Below are 7,478 nucleotides of genomic sequence, written 5' to 3' on the forward strand. Positions count from 1 at the left end.
GACAGTACAGTTTCACCTATTCAGGGTGACAACAAATATAGCAGTCAACACTCACAGAATACTCTTCCCTGACATCTTTTCTCATGGAATGGTATAGTGGTCCTCAGTGTGTCCTTACAACTCTGAAACAGCCAATAAATAGGCTTTTGTGAACCTGGGAATTGGGCCCTTATAGTAAAAGCTATACTTTTCACCTGTGGAAGCTGGATAATTCCAACCTCAGACCTGTGAGAAAAACACACTTATTCATTTATCTTTACTACAACAATAGCTGTCATCAAGTTTTTGAGTTTTCTGAAAAACAGGCTGCTTGCCACTTCTTGATGGGAAGTCATCTGACAGTATTGTTTCACCTAATCAGAGTAACAACAGACATGGCATTCTAAACCCAAAGAACACTCTCCCCTGACCTTTTTTCTCATGACACGGTACAGTGTGTCCTAGGATTGTCTTTACACAGCTCTGAAACTGCAGGAAAACACCATTTTGTGACCCAGTGAATGGAGACCTGATGGAAAAAAGTAGTATTTTCCTCCAGTGAAAGGTGGATAGTTTCAGCCTTAAACTTACCAGAAAAATACACTGGTTCATTTTTCCCTTCATTACAACACAGCTTTGGTCTAGATTTTGAGTTTTCTGAAAGCAACAGGCTGCTTACCACTTCTTGCTGGGAAGTCATCTGACAGTAGTTTCAGCTAATAAGCATAACAACCAGTATGACAGGTAACACTCACAGACTACTCTACCCTGACATCTTTTCTCATGGAATGGGACATGCCCTAGGTGTGTCTTTACACAGCTCTGAAGCAGCCAGGAAGCATCTTCCCAACCCATGGATCAAATCCAGGTCTCCCACATTGCAGGCAGATTCTGTACTATCTGAGCCACCAGGGAAGCCCAAGAATACTGCACTTGGAGTCCTTCATCAGGGGTTCTTCTGGACTAAGTAATCAAACGAATCAGGGTCTCCTGCATTGCAGGCAGATTCTTTACAAGCTGAGCTACCAGGTAAGCAAAATACAAATAATAAATGCCAACAAATTTAATAGACTAGGAGAAAATGATATAGTGTTAGAAACAGAAATATCTACCAAGACTGGAATCATGAAGAAATAGAATATCTGAATCAATTTAAATCTAGTAAGGAGACTGAGTTCATAATGAAAATTCCATACCCACCCTTACACACACACATGAAAGTCTAGGACTAGGTGGCTACATTAGGGAATTTTACTCAACATTTAATAGAAATAGTGAATTCTACTTAACAAAAATTAATGATAACCCTGCCTGAAAATTGAAGACAAGTGAACTCTGCCAAAATCAGCATGAGGCCAACCTTACTCTGACACAATAGCTGATGAGGCCAATACAAAAAAAAAAAAAAAAGTTACACACCAATATCCCTAAGAAATGTACCTGCAGATATTCTCAAAAATACTGGCAAACCAAATTCATCAGCACATTCAAAGAATCTACATGAGGTCATGTGAGATGCACCCTGGGACTCACCATAGGGTACAATCTTTCAGCTGTAAGATGAGTAAGTTCCGAGGACCTAATGTACACATGGAGAATATAGTTAACAGTTCTGTATTGTATACCTGAAAGTTGCTATGAGAATGGAGCATTAATGTTCTCACCATGAAAACAAAAACAAAATGCTAATTATGTGAGGTGAACGAAGTGTTAATTAACCTTATTGCAGGATACATTTTACAATGTATACTTGTATAAAAATCATCACATTGTACATCTTAAACTTACTCTATATCTCAATACATCTGAGAGAAAACACTGAAGGAAAAAGTGACCATAAGAGTAGGTATAATTTTTGTTGTGCATACCTCTGGAGCTGAAAAGAATCATCTAGTCCACAGTCCATAGGCTCTAGGTTGCATGGGCTCAGTAACTGTAGTTCCCGGACTCGAGAGCACAAATTCAATAGTTGTGTTGCTTGGGTTTAGTTGCTCTGTAGCATGTGGAGTCTTCCAGAAGCAGGGATGGAATCTATGTCTTCTGCCTTTACAGGGAGATTCTTTTCCACTGAGCCACCAGGGAAATTCTGGAGTTACTTTCTAATTTCTCTTTCATATTTTTCATTGCTAATGTAAAATGGGACTGATATTCCATATTGATTTTGTATTCTGCAACTTATTGAATTGATATGTTAGTTGTCGGCTTTATAAATGCCATCCTGAGCCAAGGAATGAGATAGGGACCTGGAGCTTCACGGGGGAAGAAGACCATTCATAGGAAGAGAAGAACAGATATTTGCTCTGCCATGCAGATAAGTCTTTCAGATAAAAAGTTATTGCTGGTAATAGCTCTCTTTCTGGGCTGGGTCTTCTGTCTAGATTCTTTCAGGCAGTTGAAGGAGAGAGAAATTTTTTCTTTAGTCTTCTGGGTCTTGATTGCCAGCAGTTCAAAATAATACACACGCTAAAGTGGCACATTTTGGGGTGGCATATTCTGTTCTCTTTCAGCCTCAAGTAAATAGATAGCTTTTTATTTCTGAAAGAATCCTATTATCACCACTTTAATGTTATTTGGGTCTTTCTCTGCTTTTCTATAGCTCATACCACTCAGTTTACTCAACCAGGTTGGTATTACCTGAAGACAGTCGGCCATTTAGAGAAAGGAGGAAGCTGTGTAGCTCTGACGGATGGCTTAGGTAACCTCACCATCATCGTTGAAACTATGGTAATTCTTTGTTGTTTTTATTGGATTAATTCACTTTGTTAGTATTGGGGGGGGGAGCATAAAAAGTAACTGAACACCTTAAAAAAATAAAGGAGCTTTTCTTTTCTGTGTAGGATCCTAGGACTGGGATGACCAGTCTGTGGCTTGACCTGGTCACTCTCCGGGCTGAGGGTCCACCTGTGCAAACCTTCTCTTCCTTTCAGATTCCTCCCAGGGATGAAGGACCCAGCTTCATGTTTTTTTCCCCATTCTACCCAGCTACGTGGAAATCTTTCTTGCAGCTTTGACTGTAAAGAAATTCTGCCAGTTCTTCAAGTAGCTGAAGGGAAAGGGCTTGCTGCTGCTGCTGCTAAGTCGCTTCAGTCGTGTCCGACTCTGTGAGACCGCATAGATGGCAGCTCACTAGGCTCCTCTGTCCCTGGGATTCTCCAGGCAAGAGTACTGGAGTGGGTTGCCATTGCCTCCTCCGTGAATGTGAGTTTTAAGCCAGCTTTTTCACTCTCCTCTTTCACTTTCATCAAGAGGTTCCTCTTCTCTTTCTGCCATAAGGGTAGTATCATCTGCATATCTGAGGTTATTGATATTTCTCCCAGCAATCTTGATTCCAGCTTGTACTTCATCCAGCCCAGAATTTCACATGATGTACTCTACATATAGGTTAAATAAACAGGGTGACAATACACAGCCTGACATACTCCTTTTCCAATTTGGAACCAGTCTGTTGTTCCATGTCGAGTTCTAACTACTCTTTCTTGACTTCCACACAGATTCCAAAGGAGGCAGATTATGTGTCCTGATATTCCCATCTCTTTAAGAATTTGCCACTGTTTTTTGTGATCCACACAGTCAATGAAGCAGAAGTAGATGTTTTTCTGGAATTCTCTTGCCTTTGCTATGATCCAACAAATGTTGCCAATTTGATCTCTGGTTCCTCTGCCTTTTCTGAAACCAGCTTGAACATCTGGAAGTTCTTGGTTCACGTACTGTGAAGCCAAGCTTGGAGAATTTTTAGCATTACTATGCTAGCATGTGAGATGAGAACAATTGTGTGGTAGTCTGAACATTCTTCAGCATTGCCTTTCTTTGGGATTGCAATGAAAACTGACCTTACTTGTATACAAATTATCACATTGTACATCATAAACTTACACTGTATCTCCGTAAATCTGAGGGAAAAAAACACTGAAGGAATAAAAAGTGAGCATAGAAGCAGGTATAATCTTTGTTGTGCATACCTCTAGAGTTGAAGAGAAGTCCGTAGTCTTCATCTGTGCTTCTTGGTTGAGTGCATCTAGGGGGCCTGTGGAGGATTTCTGGAAGGTTGAGCAGGTACAGTTCAACCCACCTCATCCGCTTTCCCAACAAACAGAGATGTGCTTGGGAATATTATCCTTATCCTGGTCTTTATTTGAACATGAGATGGGGTTAATGGTTGGGAGGCAGGACTTGGGTTTGGAGGTCGGAGAAATGACCCATCAATACATTGAAACTGATAGAGGTCTCTAAAATCTCATTTTATAGATTAAGGAAGTTGGATTATAAGTAACAAGATAAAAATACTTTTCTCATTTAAATGCTGTGGCATTTTACATCATGTTAATAGACTTGCATAATGTATTTGGAAAGTGAGTATTCAATAATTCATTATGGCTAAATATCCTAATTCATTCACAGAGAAACAGTAGAGATTCCTCATCTAGAGAATATTTGAGTGCCCACTCGTTCCAGACACTCTGCCAGGCACTAGGAATTGCATCATCATGATGAATATGGTCCCTTCTCTCAAGGAGCCCACAAACTATTGGAGAACGACACAAAAGTGACAGTGGCTACACAATGGAGTGAGCGCCCTGTTGGAGTTAGCACAGGATGTGAGAGGAAACACAAGTGAGACAGCTGGTGGCAAGATTAGTTCCAGGCTTAAGGAATCACTACTTAGACACTTGAAGTTAAAATTGTATCTAGCAGTCACCACAAAACTCAGATTTGATAAAGTCACTTTAACATAGAGCTAGAAGTTGTTCATCCAGACTCCTAGCCTAGTGCACTTCCCAGTATACCAACTGCCTTCTTCAGAGACTAGCAGAGTGCACCAAAAGTCACCAAACATAAGAATTTATACTGACGCACAGCACCAGGTGAGAATAGGAGAAGACTTCTAAACCTGCTATGATTAGGAAAGAGCTCAGGTCCCTCCTGGATACCTTTTTATGCCAAATAACAGGCACAGATATGATGAGGAGAAATGCCTTCTATATATACAAGGTTGGGTTCATAGGCTTCTCCCTGCTGTGTGAAGTATATGCATCAGGAGATAGTGGATTGGTCAGCCTGGCCATGGAGGCTTCCCTTTGGGGGAATGGAGGACATAAAAGGGCCAGACTAAGGAATCTTGAGTTTTCCCTGCCCACATAGGTGCTGACAGGATCCATTAAGTGAGGTTGGCAGGGTGATTGCTGACTGGGAGTGGATCAGGGGAGAACTGAAGGATGCAGAGGCTGGTCACAGAGGTATTAATACATATCTGGGAGTGAATATATTTAACTGGCAGCAGGGATGTTCTGCTGTTTCCCAACTGCTCCAGGATTTAGGCGTGCTTAATGGCAACTCCAACAGCCCAATGAGAGCCAAAGTGTATCACCTAGGACACAACAGAGAGATGCCTGGGCTGTCTCCAGAAAACTTTGATTTAAAACAAAAAGAAATATATCCTTTGTGAAAGACCCTCTCTTTCACTCCCACTTCATGTACCAGATATTACTTAGTTTTCTTGACTGAAAAATGTGAATTTTGCAGTAATCTTTGTTCGGGTCATTGAAAGGTGACACAACCCATCCTAAAGCCTTTAATAACAGCAGGTTTCCCTAAATACCTTTGACTGGGAGACTATGTTTCAGAGAATGTGGGTAGGAATGCTGTTTGTACATTAGAGAATCATCCCAGAACCCCCAGAGTCCTATTACAACTTAGTGTGAAGTCAAGGGGATGAGATTCTTCACATTCCTGAGAGAAAGGTGGGTCAGTAATCTGAAGCAGAAACCCCAAGAGTCCTTTCCCTTCCTGTGACTTGCAGTGTCGAGATAATGGCACTTCTGAATCACTTCATGGATCCCCTTGATGTGAGAAGGGCACACAGTCACAGGTGCCAATTTAGATTTCCTTTTTCTCTTCTGTATTGGAAGCTATCTTCTCCCATGTTATGATCGACTGGTTTAATAAGATTTGCTATTATTTTAAATTGAAATAGAGTATTTATGATATTACATTAGTTTCAGTTGATCATAGTGATTCAGTATTTTTGCAGATTATATGCCATTATAGGTTATTACAAGATAATGACTATAATTTCCTTTGCTATACAGCATATCTGGTTGCTTGTCTATTTTAGACATAGTAGTTTGTATCTGTTAATCCCATACCAATAAATTGTCCCTTTCCCCTTTCTACTCCCTGTTGGTAACCACAAGTTTGCTTTCTATATCTGTGGGTCTGTTTCAGTTTCGCATATACATACATTTGTACTATTTTTCAGATTGCACATGTAAGTGATATACAGTGTCTTTGATGTTTCACTAAGCATTACTATACTCTAGATACATCTATATTGCTGCAAATGGCAGTATTTCATACTTCTTTGAATGTCAGTAATATGCCATTATATAGATATATGTATACAGATACATAGATAAGATGCATACCTCATCTTTTTCCCTTTTAATATTTTTTGCTTTTTTAAAGATGTGGATCCATGTTTTAAGGATTGTATTTTATTATGATCAATTATTTAAACCATACATTGTGTTTACATATACACATACAATGTAATACATTTTAAATACTATTTCCTTTAAAAAAAATTCTAGTGTTAAATTTTCAAAAGTTTCTCACATACACAAAAAAGTTTCACACACATGATTTCAATATAATCCCATAATAGCTCTTTTTCCCTCTTTCCCCCTACATCGCTCCTCCCACCTTCCCTCTCCCCAACAGCAACCACTAGTTTGTTCTCTATATCTGTAAGTCTACTTCTTTGATATTTTATTCACTAATTTGATGTAGTTTTTAGATTCCACATATAAGTGATATCATATATTATTTGTCTTTCTCTGTCTGACATTTCACTTAGCATAATGCCCTCCAAGTCTATCCATGTTGCTGCAAATGACAAAATTTCATTCATTTTTGTGACTGTGTGGGTATGCCACATCTTTTTTATCCATTTATCCATTGATGGACACAAAGGTTGCTTTCATAACTTAGCAATTGTGAATAATGCTGCTAAGAACAATGGAGTGCATGTATCTTTCTGACTTAGTGTTTTGGAGTAGAATTGCTGGGTCATATGACAGTTCTAATATTAGTTTTTTGAAAAGCCTCCATATTGTTTTCCACAGAGGCTGCACCAATTTACATTTCCACCGAAAGAGTATAAGGATCCCCTTTTTGCCACATTCTTGCCAACACTTCTTATTTCTGTTTTTTTCAATGATAGCCATTCTCAAAAGTGTGAGGTGAATCTTATTGTGGTTTTGATTTGAGTTTCCCTGATGATTAGTGGTGTTGAACATCTTTACATGTGCCTGTTGGTCATCTGCATTCCCTATTTGGAAAAATGTCTATTCAGTTTTTCTTCCCGTTTTTAAATCAGAGCACTTTTGTTTGTTTTGATGTTAAAGTTATTTGAGCTGTTTATATAAGTTAGATATCAACCCTTTATTGGTTGTGTCAATTGCAAATATCTTTTTCCATTCAGTAAGTTTTGCTGTTGTTGA

This window comes from Cervus canadensis, chromosome X, assembly GCF_019320065.1.
Source record: "Cervus canadensis isolate Bull #8, Minnesota chromosome X, ASM1932006v1, whole genome shotgun sequence".
Taxonomy (NCBI): domain Eukaryota; kingdom Metazoa; phylum Chordata; class Mammalia; order Artiodactyla; family Cervidae; genus Cervus; species Cervus canadensis.